This window comes from Ranitomeya imitator, chromosome 2 (genome assembly GCF_032444005.1).
Source record: "Ranitomeya imitator isolate aRanImi1 chromosome 2, aRanImi1.pri, whole genome shotgun sequence".
NCBI classification, from domain to species: Eukaryota; Metazoa; Chordata; class Amphibia; order Anura; family Dendrobatidae; genus Ranitomeya; species Ranitomeya imitator.
In genome coordinates this window covers 548,061,931-548,078,720 of record NC_091283.1, presented here as the reverse complement: position 1 = coordinate 548,078,720, position 16,790 = coordinate 548,061,931, and the positions used below count along the sequence as shown (strand labels likewise).

General features: G+C 48.5%; 1 long non-coding RNA gene across 1 annotated transcript; it reads right to left on the bottom strand.

Annotated features, from left to right (window-relative positions):
* Nucleotides 1–11,654: 11,654 nt before the first annotated feature.
* LOC138664918 (uncharacterized) lies at nucleotides 11,655–16,787 on the bottom strand. The gene is made up of 2 exons (XR_011318399.1): nucleotides 16,643–16,787; nucleotides 11,655–12,832 (listed from the first exon to the last, which is right to left on the bottom strand). It is a non-coding gene; the product is annotated as an uncharacterized lncRNA (long non-coding RNA).
* Nucleotides 16,788–16,790: the final 3 nt, after the last annotated feature.

Sequence of the window (16,790 nt, the reverse complement as noted above, 5' to 3'; positions counted from 1 at the left end):
CTGTACGGGCTCCTGTCAGGTATGTATTATTGTAGATATAGACTGTACGGGCTCCTGTCAGGTATATATTATTGTAGATATGGACTGTACGGACTCCTGTCAGGTATATATTATTGTAGATATGGACTGTACGGACTCCTGTCAGGTATATATTATTGTAGATACAGACTGTACGGACTCCTGTCAGGTATGTATTATTGTAGATATAGACTGTACGGGCTCCTGTCAGGTATGTATTATTGTAGATATCGACTGTACGGGCTCCTGTCAGGTGTATATTATTGTAGATATAGACTGTACGGGCTCCTGTCAGGTGTATATTATTGTAGATATAGACTGTACGGGCTCCTGTCAGGTGTATAGTATTGTAGATATAGACTGTACGGGCTCCTGTCAGGTATGTATTATTGTAGATATCGACTGTACGGGCTCCTGTCAGGTATATATTATTGTAGATATGGACTGTACGGACTCCTGTCAGGTATATATTATTGTAGATACAGACTGTACGGACTCCTGTCAGGTATGTATTATTGTAGATATAGACTGTACGGGCTCCTGTCAGGTATGTATTATTGTAGATATCGACTGTACGGGCTCCTGTCAGGTGTATATTATTGTAGATATAGACTGTACGGGCTCCTGTCAGGTGTATATTATTGTAGATATAGACTGTACGGGCTCCTGTCAGGTGTATAGTATTGTAGATATAGACTGTACGGGCTCCTGTCAGGTATATATTATTGTAGATATGGACTGTACGGACTCCTGTCAGGTATATATTATTGTAGATATAGACTGTACGGACTCCTGTCAGGTATATATTATTGTAGATACAGACTGTACGGACTCCTGTCAGGTATGTATTATTGTAGATATAGACTGTACGGGCTCCTGTCAGGTATGTATTATTGTAGATATAGACTGTACGGGCTCCTGTCAGGTATGTATTATTGTAGATATCGACTGTACGGGCTCCTGTCAGGTATATATTATTGTAGATACAGACTACGGGCTCCTGTCAGGTATATATTATTGTAGATATAGACTGTACGGACTCCTGTCAGGTGTATATTATTGTAGATATAGACTGTACGGGCTCCTGTCAGGTATATATTATTGTAGATATAGACTGTATGGGCTCCTGTCAGGTATATATAATTGTAGATATAGACTGTACGGGCTCCTGTCAGGTATATATTATTGTAGATATAGACTGTACGGGCTCCTGTCAGGTATATATTATTGTAGATATAGACTGTACGGGCTCCTGTCAGGTATGTATTATTGTAGATATAGACTGTACGGGCTCCTGTCAGGTATGTATTATTGTAGATATCGACTGTACGGGCTCCTGTCAGGTATATATTATTGTAGATATGGACTGTACGGACTCCTGTCAGGTATATATTATTGTAAATACAGACTGTACGGGCTCCTGTCAGGTATATATTATTGTAGATATGGACTGTACGGACTCCTGTCAGGTATATATTATTGTAGATATGGACTGTACGGACTCCTGTCAGGTATATATTATTGTAGATACAGACTGTACGGACTCCTGTCAGGTATGTATTATTGTAGATATAGACTGTACGGGCTCCTGTCAGGTATGTATTATTGTAGATATAGACTGTACGGGCTCCTGTCAGGTATATATTATTGTAGATATGGACTGTACGGACTCCTGTCAGGTATATATTATTGTAGATATGGACTGTACGGACTCCTGTCAGGTATATATTATTGTAGATACAGACTGTACGGACTCCTGTCAGGTATGTATTATTGTAGATATAGACTGTACGGGCTCCTGTCAGGTATGTATTATTGTAGATATCGACTGTACGGGCTCCTGTCAGGTGTATATTATTGTAGATATAGACTGTACGGGCTCCTGTCAGGTGTATATTATTGTAGATATAGACTGTACAGGCTCCTGTCAGGTGTATAGTATTGTAGATATAGACTGTACGGGCTCCTGTCAGGTATGTATTATTGTAGATATCGACTGTACGGGCTCCTGTCAGGTATATATTATTGTAGATATGGACTGTACGGACTCCTGTCAGGTATATATTATTGTAGATACAGACTGTACGGACTCCTGTCAGGTATGTATTATTGTAGATATAGACTGTACGGGCTCCTGTCAGGTATGTATTATTGTAGATATCGACTGTACGGGCTCCTGTCAGGTGTATATTATTGTAGATATAGACTGTACGGGCTCCTGTCAGGTGTATATTATTGTAGATATAGACTGTACGGGCTCCTGTCAGGTGTATAGTATTGTAGATATAGACTGTACGGGCTCCTGTCAGGTATATATTATTGTAGATATGGACTGTACGGACTCCTGTCAGGTATATATTATTGTAGATATAGACTGTACGGACTCCTGTCAGGTATATATTATTGTAGATACAGACTGTACGGACTCCTGTCAGGTATGTATTATTGTAGATATAGACTGTACGGGCTCCTGTCAGGTATGTATTATTGTAGATATAGACTGTACGGGCTCCTGTCAGGTATGTATTATTGTAGATATCGACTGTACGGGCTCCTGTCAGGTATATATTATTGTAGATACAGACTACGGGCTCCTGTCAGGTATATATTATTGTAGATATAGACTGTACGGACTCCTGTCAGGTGTATATTATTGTAGATATAGACTGTACGGGCTCCTGTCAGGTATATATTATTGTAGATATAGACTGTATGGGCTCCTGTCAGGTATATATAATTGTAGATATAGACTGTACGGGCTCCTGTCAGGTATATATTATTGTAGATATAGACTGTACGGGCTCCTGTCAGGTATATATTATTGTAGATATAGACTGTACGGGCTCCTGTCAGGTATGTATTATTGTAGATATAGACTGTACGGGCTCCTGTCAGGTATGTATTATTGTAGATATCGACTGTACGGGCTCCTGTCAGGTATATATTATTGTAGATATGGACTGTACGGACTCCTGTCAGGTATATATTATTGTAGATACAGACTGTACGGACTCCTGTCAGGTATGTATTATTGTAGATATAGACTGTACGGGCTCCTGTCAGGTATGTATTATTGTAGATATCGACTGTACGGGCTCCTGTCAGGTGTATATTATTGTAGATATAGACTGTACGGGCTCCTGTCAGGTGTATATTATTGTAGATATAGACTGTACGGGCTCCTGTCAGGTGTATAGTATTGTAGATATAGACTGTACGGGCTCCTGTCAGGTATGTATTATTGTAGATATCGACTGTACGGGCTCCTGTCAGGTATATATTATTGTAGATATGGACTGTACGGACTCCTGTCAGGTATATATTATTGTAGATACAGACTGTACGGACTCCTGTCAGGTATGTATTATTGTAGATATAGACTGTACGGGCTCCTGTCAGGTATGTATTATTGTAGATATCGACTGTACGGGCTCCTGTCAGGTGTATATTATTGTAGATATAGACTGTACGGGCTCCTGTCAGGTGTATATTATTGTAGATATAGACTGTACGGGCTCCTGTCAGGTATATAGTATTGTAGATATAGACTGTACGGACTCCTGTCAGGTATATATTATTGTAGATATAGACTGTACGGACTCCTGTCAGGTATATATTATTGTAGATACAGACTGTACGGACTCCTGTCAGGTATGTATTATTGTAGATATAGACTGTACGGGCTCCTGTCAGGTATATATTATTGTAGATACAGACTGTACGGACTCCTGTCAGGTATATATTATTGTAGATATAGACTGTACGGGCTCCTGTCAGGTATATATTATTGTAGATACAGACTGTACGGACTCCTGTCAGGTATGTATTATTGTAGATATAGACTGTACGGGCTCCTGTCAGGTATGTATTATTGTAGATATAGACTGTACGGACTCCTGTCAGGTATGTATTATTGTAGCTATAGACTGTACGGGCTCCTGTCAGGTATATATTATTGTAGATATGGACTGTACGGGCTCCTGTCAGGTATATATTATTGTAGATACAGACTGTATGGGCTCCTGTCAGGTATATAGTATGGTAGATACAGACTGTACGGGCTCCTGTCAGGTATATATTATTGTAGAAACAGACTGTACGGACTCCTGTCAGGTATATATTATTGTAGATATAGACTGTACGGGCTCCTGTCACGTGTATATTATTGATGTCAGAATGTATGGGCCCCTGTCAGGTATATATTAGTGATGGTATCAGAATGTATGGGCCCGTCAGGTATATATTAATGATGGTATCAGAATGTATGGGCTCCTGTCAGGTATATATTATTGATGTCAGAATGTATGGGCTCCTGTCAGGTATATATTAGTGATGGTATCAGAATGTATGGGCTCCTGTCAGGTATATATATTATTGATGGTATCAGAATGTATGGGCTCCTGTCAGGTATATATTATTGATGTCAGAATGTATGGGCTCCTGTCAGGTATATATTAGTGATGGTATCAGAATGTATGGGCTCCTGTCAGGTATATATTATTGATATCAGAATATATGGGCTCCTGTCAGGTATATATATTATTGATGGTATCAGAATGTATGGGCCCCTGTCAGGTATATATTATTATTGATATCAGAATGTACGGGCCCCTGTCAGGTATATATGTTATTGATGATATCAGAATGTACGGGCCCCTATCAGGTATATATTATTGATATCAGAATGTATGGGCTCCTGTCAGGTATATATTATTGATATCAGAATGTATGGGCTCCTGTCAGGTATATATTAGTGATGATATCAGAATGTATGGGCCCCTGTCAGGTATATATTAATGATGGTATCAGAATGTATGGGCCCCTGTCAGGTATATATTATTATTGATATCAGAATGTATGGGCTCCTGCCAGGTATATATGTTATTGATGATATCAGAATGTATGGGCCCCTATCAGGTATATATTATTGATATCAGAATGTATGGGCTCCTGTCAGGTATATATTAGTGATGATATCAGAATGTATGGGCCCCTGTCAGGTATATATTATTATTGATATCAGAATGTATGGGCTCCTGCCAGGTATATATGTTATTGATGATATCAGAATGTATGGGCCCCTATCAGGTATATATTATTGATATCAGAATGTATGGGCTCCTGTCAGGTATATATTAGTGATGATATCAGAATGTACGGGCCCCTGTCAGGTATATATTATTATTGATATCAGAATGTATGGGCTCCTGCCAGGTATATATGTTATTGATGATATCAGAATGTATGGGCCCCTATCAGGTATATATTATTGATATCAGAATGTATGGGCTCCTGTCAGGTATATATTAGTGATGATATCAGAATGTACGGGCCCCTGTCAGGTATATATTAATGATGGTATCAGAATGTATGGGCCCCTGTCAGGTATATATTAGTGATGGTATCAGAATGTATGGGCTCCTGTCAGGTATATATTAATGATGGTATCAGAATGTATGGGCTCCTGTCAGGTATATATTATTGATGGTATCAGAATGTATGGGCCCCTGTCAGGTATATATTATTGATGATATCAGAATGTACGGGCCCCTGTCAGGTATATATTATTGATATCAGAATGTACGGGCCCCTGTCAGGTATATATTACTGATGATATCAGAATGTACGGGCCCCTGTCAGGTATATATTAGTGATGGTATCAGAATGTATGGGCCCCTGTCAGGTATATATTAGTGATGGTATCAGAATGTATGGGCTCCTGTCAGGTATATATTAATGATGGTATCAGAATGTATGGGCCCCTGTCAGGTATATATTAGTGATGGTATCAGAATGTATGGGCTCCTGTCAGGTATATATTAATGATGGTATCAGAATGTATGGGCTCCTGTCAGGTATATATTATTATTGATATCAGAATGTATGGGCTCCTGTCAGGTATATATTATTGATGGTATCAGAATGTATGGGCCCCTGTCAGGTATATATTAGTGATGATATCAGAATGTACGGGCCCCTGTCAGGTATATATTAGTGATGATATCAGAATGTACGGGCTCCTGTCAGGTATATATTAGTGATGATATCAGAATGTATGGGCCCCTGTCAGGTATATATTACTGATGATATCAGAATGTATGGGCTCCTGTCAGGTATATATTAGTGATGGTATCAGAATGTATGGGCCCCTGTCAGGTATATATTAGTGATGGTATCAGAATGTATGGGCTCCTGTCAGGTATATATTAATGATGGTATCAGAATGTATGGGCCCCTGTCAGGTATATATTAGTGATGGTATCAGAATGTATGGGCTCCTGTCAGGTATATATTAATGATGGTATCAGAATGTATGGGCTCCTGTCAGGTATATATTATTGATGGTATCAGAATGTATGGGCCCCTGTCAGGTATATATTAGTGATGATATCAGAATGTACGGGCCCCTGTCAGGTATATATTAGTGATGATATCAGAATGTACGGGCCCCTGTCAGGTATATATTAGTGATGATATCAGAATGTATGGGCCCCTGTCAGGTATATATTACTGATGATATCAGAATGTATGGGCTCCTGTCAGGTATATATTAGTGATGGTATCAGAATGTATGGGCTCCTGTCAGGTATATATTAATGATGGTATCAGAATGTATGGGCCCCTGTCAGGTATATATTATTGATGGTATCAGAATGTATGGGCCCCTGTCAGGTATATATTACTGATGATATCAGAATGTATGGGCCCCTGTCAGGTATATATTAGTGATGATATCAGAATGTACGGGCCCCTGTCAGGTATATATTAGTGATGATATCAGAATGTACGGGCCCCTGTCAGGTATATATTAGTGATGATATCAGAATGTACGGGCCCCTGTCAGGTATATATTAGTGATGGTATCAGAATGTATGGGCTCCTGTCAGGTATATATTATTGATGGTATCAGAATGTATGGGCCCCTGTCAGGTATATATTATTGATGATATCAGAATGTATGGGCCCCTGTCAGGTATATATTACTGATGATATCAGAATGTACGGGCCCCTGTCAGGTATATATTAGTGATGATATCAGAATGTACGGGCTCCTGTCAGGTATATATTAGTGATGATATCAGAATGTACGGGCCCCTGTCAGGTATATATTAGTGATGATATCAGAATGTACGGGCCCCTGTCAGGTATATATTAGTGATGATATCAGAATGTACGGGCCCCTGTCAGGTATATATTAGTGATGATATCAGAATGTACGGGCCCCTGTCAGGTATATATTAGTGATGATATCAGAATGTACGGGCCCCTGTCAGGTATATATGCTGCGATTGTTCTCGTATGCCGATTCGGCATGAAAAAATAATCACAGATGTGATCTGCCCCATAGATTAACACTGGTCCGAGTGCCATGCGATGTTTTCTCACATAGCGCTCGTCCGTATTCTACGCTAGTGTGACCCCGGCCTTAAACTTATGAAGAGACACAGACCACCTGCAGCTCAGCCTTCATCAATATTTAAATTACAAGTTTTTCACCATCCAAAAAATGCTATTTTTTACCTAGTTCCATAGGTTTCTTAAAGGGAACCTGTCACCAGGTTTTCCCCATATATTGTACCACCAGAACCTATATGCCCTTATACACACCCTTCTACAGTGCTGTACCGTACATACCGTATATACTCGAGCATAAGCTGAGATTTTCAGCCCACTTTTTTGGGCTGAAAGTGACCCTCTCGGCTTATACTCAAGTCATTGTCGGCGGGGGAGGGGGAGCGGCGGCTGTCACATACTCACCTGCTCCCGGCGCGGTCCCTGCATGTCCGATGGTCTCCGGGCAGCTCTTCCTTTGTTCAACGGTCACGTGGAACCGCTCATTAATGAATATGGATGCATATTCATTACTTTAATGAGCTGTCCGTGACAGCTGAACATAGGAAGACGCTGCCGACTCCCGGAGACCATCTGACAGTGAGAAGCTGCCAGGGACCGCGTCGGGGGCAGGTGAGTATGACGGGGGAGGTGAGCATTGCGCGATATTCACCTCTCCCCTTTCCACCGCTGCGGGCCGCTCTGTCCTCTGGCTGTGACTGTTTAGGTCAGAGGGCACGATGACGTAGTTAGTGTGCGCGCTGCCCTCTGCCTGAACAGTCAGTGCAGAGGATGGAAGACAGAGCAGCGCGCAGCAGTGGAAAGTGCCGGGGGCCTGAGCGAAGAGAGGCGAGTATGTGTTTTTTTTTTATTTTATTCGCAGCAACAGCAAATGGGGCATAATGTGTGGAGCATCTCATGGGGCATAATGTGTGGAGCATCTCATGGGGCATAATCTATGGAGTAAAATCTATGGAGCATCTTATGGGGCCATCAACCTTTATGCAGCATTGTATGGGGCAAAAGTTTCTATGAAGCATCTTATGGGGCCATTATTAACATTTGTGCAGCATTATATGGGGCATATTTTAATATGGAGCATCTTATGGGGCCATCATAAACTTTATGGAGCATTATATGGGGCTCCTCATTCAATATGGATATTCAAAAACACTTAACCTACTGATGTCTCAATTAATTTTACTTTTATTGGTATCTATTTTTATTTTTGACATTTACCAGTAGCTGCTGCATTTTCCACCCTAAGGCTTATACTCGAGTCATTAAGTTTTCCCAGTTTTTTGTGGCAAAACTAGGGGGGGGGGGGGGGGGTCAGCTTCTACTCGAGTATATACGGTATGTCCCTAAGCCAATGTGCATAATGTAAATAACTTCTTATACTCACCTACGGGGCGGTCCGGTGTTATGTTTGGCGCTGGTCTTCATCCGGCACAGTCCTTCCCGTGGATGATGTGTTCTACATCATCCACACAACCTCCCTCATCACGCTTCTGTGCAGGAACACTTCTCTGCCGAGCACAAAGCAAAGTACTGCAACGGGCAGAAAGAAGTGCGATGCACAGGAGCACGATGGAAGACACCGTGTGGATGACATAGGACGCGTCATCGACTCAAAGAAAGAAGGACGGTGATAGAAGAGGAGAAGGCCCCGGATTAAGACTAGCAAAGCCCATTGTATGGGGCTAGGCAAGTCTTAAGGGCATACAGATAGTGGTTGTGCTTTATAAAATGCTGTATATAAGGGTATACAGGCAGTGGGCCTACTATATATACACAGCATTCTAGAATGCTGTATATAAAGGCATATAGATAGTGGTCGTACTTTATGTGGGGGGGGGGGGGCGGCGCAGAAACAATGTTTGAATACCCTGTAGTAAGTGAACGGCTACAGTGCAAGAAAATAAAGGGTACTTAGTTAACACTTTTTGGGGGGCCTGAGAAAGGAGTCAGAAAAGAGCATCGGGGCGGACGCGCTGCTGTGAATGTCAGTGTCTATATCTAGCACGGCATAATTTTCATAACCAGCAGAGGGAAAGCTGACAGCTGATGTTAATATTCTGGAAAGGAGCCAGTAACCATAAAGGTTCCAAGGCTATTAATATCAGCTCACAGCTGTTTGCTTAGCCTTTACTGGCTATTTTACAGTGGGACACAAAATATTGACATGGGGCCCCCCTATAAAAGCTGTAGGCTGATATTAATAGTCTGTGAAGAGGCCATGGATATTGGCAGCCCCAGAGGCTAAAAACCATCAGCTCTCAGCCATCCCAGAAATGGCGCATCTTATAGATCTGCCAATTCTGGTACTTAGCCTCGCTCTTCCCACTTGCCCTGTAGCAGTGGGGCTCAGATTTGTGGGGTTGATGTCACCATTTTATTGTCAAGTAACATCAAGCCCACAGGTAAGTAATGGAGAGGCATCTATCAGACACCTCTCCATAAGTAAGCTGGCCTACTGTCACCTTACAATACAAAAGGTGACATTAACCCCTTATTACCCCATATGCCACCGCTACAGGGCAGTGAGAACAGAGGCTGAGTGCCAGAATTGGCGCATCTTACAGATGCACCTTTTCTGGGGTGGCAATAACCATGGTCCCTCTCTAGGCTATAATATCTGTCCTCAGTCACTGACTTTCCCTCAGAAAATTGTGTGGGAGCCCACGCCAGTTTTTTCAGTGAAAACATTTTTATTAAATGCATACAGGTCCCAAATTTTACACACACACATACTACTAACCGTATTAGTCACTGACCTACATAAATCTAACCGTTCTGCAATGGTTTACTGTATGTAAACCATGTCTCCTATCCTGCAATGATTTGACAGAAGCCGACAAATTAACTATTTGTAAATATTATAAGCTGTCAGTGTGATTTTACTGTACACTGCACCTGAATTGCAAGCCTTTAAAAGGACACCATTGCGTATTTCTCGCAAGTCAAACTGATGGCCCGTGTGGTATGAGTTTTTCTTGCATAAACAGACTTTCATTGGGGATTCTCGGCTGATATACGGTGCAAATCGCAGCATAGTGCAATTTCACTCGCACATATAATACGGCCGTGAAAAAAAAAGTGATGGGAGCTGCCCAACAGATTAACATTGGTCCGAGTGCTATGCAATTTTTTTTTCTCACATAGCACTCGTCCGTATTCCTCTCTAGTGTGACTCCGGCCTTAAAGGGAAAATCATTCAAAATTTGAAAATTTCAATTTTTTAAAATTTCTGATATTTTTACAAAATAAAGCAAAACATTAACCCAAGTTTATCATTAGCCCAAGTTTACCATTATCATAAAGTCTAATATGTCAGGAAAAAAAACAACCTCAAAATCAATGGAATATGTTGAAGCATTCCAGAGTTATTACTACATAAAGTGACACTGGTCAGATTTTAAAAAATTGGCCCCGTCACTGAGGGGTTAAATGCTTGTACAAGTGAACATTGTTTCAAAAGTGGTTTACCTGTCTAAGACTGGTTTCACACCAGCGTTCGGCAGCCTTCTTCCTCCGTTAAGCCCCACCCACTGCTACACCTCTTTCAGCTCCGCCTACGTCTGCATGCATCCCCCATCATTAACATTGGGTACACAGGCACGTGTCGTTTTGACGATGCACTGAACTGCGTCGAACGCAACATGTTGCATTTTGTTGCGGTCGGCGCAGCATTAAAACAACGCATGCAGAGGCATCCGCTTGGCCTGCGTACCCAATGTTAAAGATAGGGTATGCAGGACGCATGCAGATGCAGGACGCATGCAGACGTAGGCGGAACTGAAGGAAGAGGTGCGGCATTGGGCGGGGCTTAACGGAGGAAGAAGGCTGCCATCCGCAGCCCTGCCGAATGCTGGTGTTAAACCAGCCCAAGGCTGTTATTATAGCACCTTACGTCTTACGCTAGGTTCACATTGCGTTAGTGCAATCCGTTAAGCGCATAGCGCTAGCGGATTGCGCTAACGCAATGTTTCTAGAGGGTCGGCGTTCACCCTCCCCGCTAGCGCAGATCCCTGATCTGCGGTAGCGAGGAACGGGCCTCAAAAGAACGGCACATCGCTAGCGCGTGCCAAAAATGGCATGCGCTAGTGATGCGCTTCAGCTAAAAGTAACATTGCTGTCCATGGGTGCGCTAATGGACCCGTTGCACGGCGTTAATTTCGACATTTTCGCCGTGCAACGCAGTCCGTTAGCGTTAACCCATTAACGCAATGTGAACCTAGCTTTACACATACATCATGGGCTTGTCCTGCCCTACGCATGAAATGAAAGACAAATACAATGTGGAGACTTAATCAGAGCAATGTTTTATTTACATTCAGAACTGGTTTAAGAGGTAAACAATTACCATTTCTCACAGAAATCTCAGACTTTTACTTATAGAAATACTGGATAAATATCATTTTAACAATAGATATAGAAATATTTCTAATTTTATAAAACTGCCTTTTTTTGCATAGAAAAACTTTATGCCTTTCCTTGTTTCATTTTATGCCTTTGCTTGTTTCATTTTATGCATTTCTAAAGTATTGTAAAAATGTAATATGCTGTTGGTGCATGCGGGCAGGACTGTCGGTAGGGTATGCGGCTCTGAAGCCCCCCCCCCCTCAGGCCTGCCTCCGGTGTCTGAGATTTCGGTGTCCCGGACCTGAGATAATAATACCGGCCTTGAATTGTGAAGAACACGGCAGCCGATCCTGAGAAACATCCAAGGTGGGAATGCCCCATCATGTCGAAGAGAGTCTGCTAGATCCAGGCCTAGCAGACCAGTACTGGTGGGTTCATGGATGCCAGGAGGGAGCTGGCCTAAAGGAAGGTCTCGTCTTTTCCTGGCGGGTCAGGAAGTTGTCCCGTCGTTTTTTTTTTTTTGGACAGAACATTTCCAAAACAACCAAATTTGAACAGATCTCTTGGGAGGCAGACTTTAGTCCTCTGTTGCAGAAGCGAAGTACTCTTAAACTGATAGGCGCAGAGTAGGACGCACTAGAAAGTTGGCGTGCATGATTGTTCAGGGCGCTGGCGGTGTGGACCGGCCACCAGAGAAGGCCTAGACCAAAGCCTGGATATTTTAAGAGCAAGGTCACTGGAGCCTCTGGAAAACGTGGAGGCTGCATTAAAAGGAAGGTTTCCTCAGGAGACGTCCACATTGCTCAGGGGAAAACAGGACATATTTGTCCTGTGTTTTTTTTTTTTTAAAGTAGCCCCCTTACTGCCTCGTAGGATATACCAGTCCTTAAGATCACAAATCCTTTTTCGCAGAGCGATGATGAAGACGGGCATGGAATAACCTGGACGCAGAGAGGCGAGAGGGTAGGGCGATTCGTGGCATGAACGGTCCTCCGGGGAACCCCAAACACTCTTGATGTGTTAGGGCCTTGCCTCGTAGACCACAGATGATATGGTAGTGACAATTCTAGGTGGGAGATTAGAGTGACAATTCCACTGTCGCCCTCAAAAGCCATATCTGGGAAGAAAAAAAAAAATTAAAAAGAAAAATCGTTAATAAAAAAACCTCCCAAAACCTAAGGCCTAAACTGGGCTGGGCGGTCCAGACCCATGTCTTCCTCCTACTGACATTAAGTTAAAACAGATTAGCTTCGTGCTAGTTGGTGGTGTACCCTCCTCTACAGGAAATACCTAAATTTTTTTTTTGCATAGCATAAGCAGCATACACCCAGCATACACCCATACACCCAGCATACACCCATAGCATAAGCAGCATACACCCATAAGCAGCATACACCCAATCGGATGCCACCCCAGCTTAACCCCTCAGCATAAACCCCCATCGGACGTCCACCCCTCCTCCAAGCATTACTCCCATCGCACACCACGCCCACCCAATAATAAACCCCCACCGGACGGCCAAACCCCCACAGGATGTGGACCCCCCCATCCAGCACACACCCCCATCAGACGCGGACACCCCACCCAGCACAAACCCCCCCCCCATCGGACGTCCACCCCCGACCCAGCCTAAACTCTTATCGGACGTCCACTCCACCCAGCCTAAGCCCTCATCAGCCCCCCAAACCCAACCCATAAGCAGGTCGCCCCCCAATAAAGGGGATCCCTCCGTAAGCGGCAGGTCGCCTCCCCACGTCCCACCACAGGCAGGTCGCCTCCCCACGTCCCACCACAGGCAGGTCGCCTCCCCACGTCCCACCACAGGCAGGTCGCCTCCCCACGTCCCACCACAGGCAGGTCGCCTCCCCACGTCCCACCACAGGCAGGTCGCCTCCCCACGTCCCACCACAGGCAGGTCGCCTCCCCACGTCCCACCACAGGCAGGTCGCCTCCCCACGTCCCACCACAGGCAGGTCGCCTCCCCACGTCCCACCACAGGCAGGTCGCCTCCCCACGTCCCACCACAGGCAGGTCGCCTCCCCACGTCCCACCACAGGCAGGTCGCCTCCCCACGTCCCACCACAGGCAGGTCGCCTCCCCACGTCCCACCACAGGGGTCCCCCAATAGCCTGCAGCAGGTCTCCCCCCACATCCCACAAGCAGATAGCCCTCAAATCCCACAACAGGGGTCCCCCACTAAAAGGGGTCCACCCCGTAAGCAGGTCACCTCCAAACCCCACCACAGGGGTCCCCCCCAACAGCCAGCAGGTGCCCCCCAAAATCCAACCACAGGGGTCCCCCACAATAGTCAGCAGCAGCAGGTGCCCCCCAAAATCCCACCACAGGGGTCCCACCACAATAGCCAGCAGCAGCAGGTGCCCCCCACAACAGCCAGCAGCAGTAGGTGCCCCCCCAAATCTCACCACAGGGGTCCTCCCACAACATTCCACCACAGGGGTCCCCCCACAACATCCAGCAGCAGCGGTGCCCCCCCAAAAAGCCCACGACGGGGGTCCCCCACAACAGCCAGCAGCAGCGGTGCCCCCCCAAGAGCCCACCACGGGGATTCCCCACAACAGCAGCGGTGCCCCCCCCCACAAAGCCCACCACAGGGGTCCCCCACAAAGCCCACCACGGGGGTCCCCCACAGCAGCAGCGGTGCCCCCCCCCACAAAGCCCACCACGGGGGTTCCCCACAGCAGCAGCGGTGCCCCCCCCACAAAGCCCACCACAGGGGTCCCCCACAAAGCCCACCACGGGGGTCCCCCACAGCAGCAGCGGTGCCCCCCCCTACAAAGCCCACCACGGGGGTCCCCCACAGCAGCAGCGGTGCCCCCCCCACAAAGCCCACCACGGGGGTCCCCCACAGCAGCAGCGGTGCCCCCCCCACAAAGCCCACCACGGGGGTCCCCCACAGCAGCGGTGCCCCCCCCACAAAGCCCACCACAGGGGTCCCCCACAGCAGCAGAGGTGGCCCCCCCACAACAGCCGGCCGGCAGCAGCGGTGCCCCCCCCCCCACAAAGGCCACCACAGGGGTCCCCCACAGCAGCAGCGGTGCCCCCTTCCCACAAAGCCCACCACGGGGGTCCCCCACAGCAGCAGCGGTGCCCCCCCCCACAAAGCCCACCACAGGGGTCCCCCACAGCAGCAGAGGTGGCCCCCCCACAACAGCCGGCCGGCAGCAGCGGTGCCCGACCCCCCCCCCCACAAAGCCCACCACAGGAGTCACCCAAAGCAGCAGCGGTGCCCCCCCCCCCACAAAGCCCACCACGGGGGTTCCCCACAGCAGCAGCGGTGCCCCCCCACCACAGGGGTCCCCGACCAGCAGCAGCGGTGCCCCCCCACAAAGCCCACCACAGGGGTCCCCCACAGCAGCAGCGGTGCCCCCCCCCCCCACAAAGCCCACCACGGGGGTCCCCCACAGCAGCAGCGGTGCCCCCCCACAAAGCCCACCACGGGGGTGCCCCCCCCAGCAGCGGTGCCCCCCCCCACAAAGCCCACCACAGGGGTCCCCCACAGCAGCAGAGGTGGCCCCCCCACAACAGCCGGCCGGCAGCAGCGGTGCCCCCCCCACAAAGGCCACCACAGGGGTCCCCCACAGCAGCAGCGGTGCCCCCTTACCACAAAGCCCACCACGGGGGTCCCCCACAGCAGCAGCGGTGCCCCCCCCACAAAGCCCACCACAGGGGTCCCCCACAGCAGCAGAGGTGGCCCCCCCACAACAGCCGGCCGGCAGCAGCGGTGCCCGACCCCCCCCCCCCCACAAAGCCCACCACAGGAGTCACCCAAAGCAGCAGCGGTGCCCCCCCCCCACAAAGCCCACCACGGGGGTCCCCCACAGCAGCAGCGGTGCCCCCCCCACAAAGCCCACCACGGGGGTCCCCCACAGCAGCAGCGGTGCCCCCCCCCCCCCACAAAGCCCACCACAGGAGTCCCCCACAGCAGCAGAGGTGGCCCCCCCAACAACAGCCGGCCGGCAGCAGCGATGCCCCCCCCCACAAAGCCCACCACAGGGGTCCCCCACAGCAGCAGCGGTGCCCCCCCCTACAAAGCCCACCACGGGGGTCCCCCACAGCAGCAGCGGTGCCCCCCCACCACGGGGGTCCCCCACAGCAGCAGCGGTGCCCCCCTACAAAGTCCACAACGGGGGTCCCCCATGGTGGTCCCCCACAGCAGCAGCGGTGCCCCCCCACAAAGCCCACCACAGGGGTCCCCCACAGCAGCAGCGGTGCCCCCCCCCACCACGGGGGTCCCCCACAGCAGCAGCGGTGCCCCCCTACAAAGTCCACAACGGGGGTCCCCCATGGGGGTCCCCCACAGCAGCAGCGGTGCCCCCCACCACCACGGGGGTCCCCCACAGCAGCAGCGGTGCCCCCCACCACCACGGGGGTCCCCCACAGCAGCAGCGGTGCCCCCCACCACCACGGGGGTCCCCCACAGCAGCAGCGGTGCCCCCCACCACCACGGGGGTCCCCCACAGCAGCAGCGGTGCCCCCCACCACCACGGGGGTCCCCCACAGCAGCAGCGGTGCCCCCCACCACCACGGGGGTCCCCCACAGCAGCAGCGGTGCCCCCCACCACCACGGGGGTCCCCCACAGCAGCAGCGGTGCCCCCCACCACCACGGGGGTCCCCCACAGCAGCAGCGGTGCCCCCCACCACCACGGGGGTCCCCCACAGCAGCAGCGGTGCCCCCCACCACCACGGGGGTCCCCCACAACAGCCGGCAGCAGCGGTGCCCCCCCCCACAAAGCCCACCACAGGGGTCCCCCACAGCAGCAGCGGTGCCCCCCCCACAAAGCCCACCACGGGGGTCCCCCACAGCAGCAGCGGTGCCCCCCCACACAGACAAGCAGGTCGCCCACCACAGAGCCTCCCCCCAATAGCGAGCAGCAAGTAGCATTTTTTCACCCTGAAACCACTAACCTCCATGTGCCATGGCGTCCACAAGCTAGAATCATGCTGCTTTGCTTTGCCGCCTTCATGATGTGACTGAAAACACGCCCCTTCCCAATAGGACACGCCCCCCGGAAATGACGTCACACCTGGAAGGAGCCCATACACTCTAGCATTT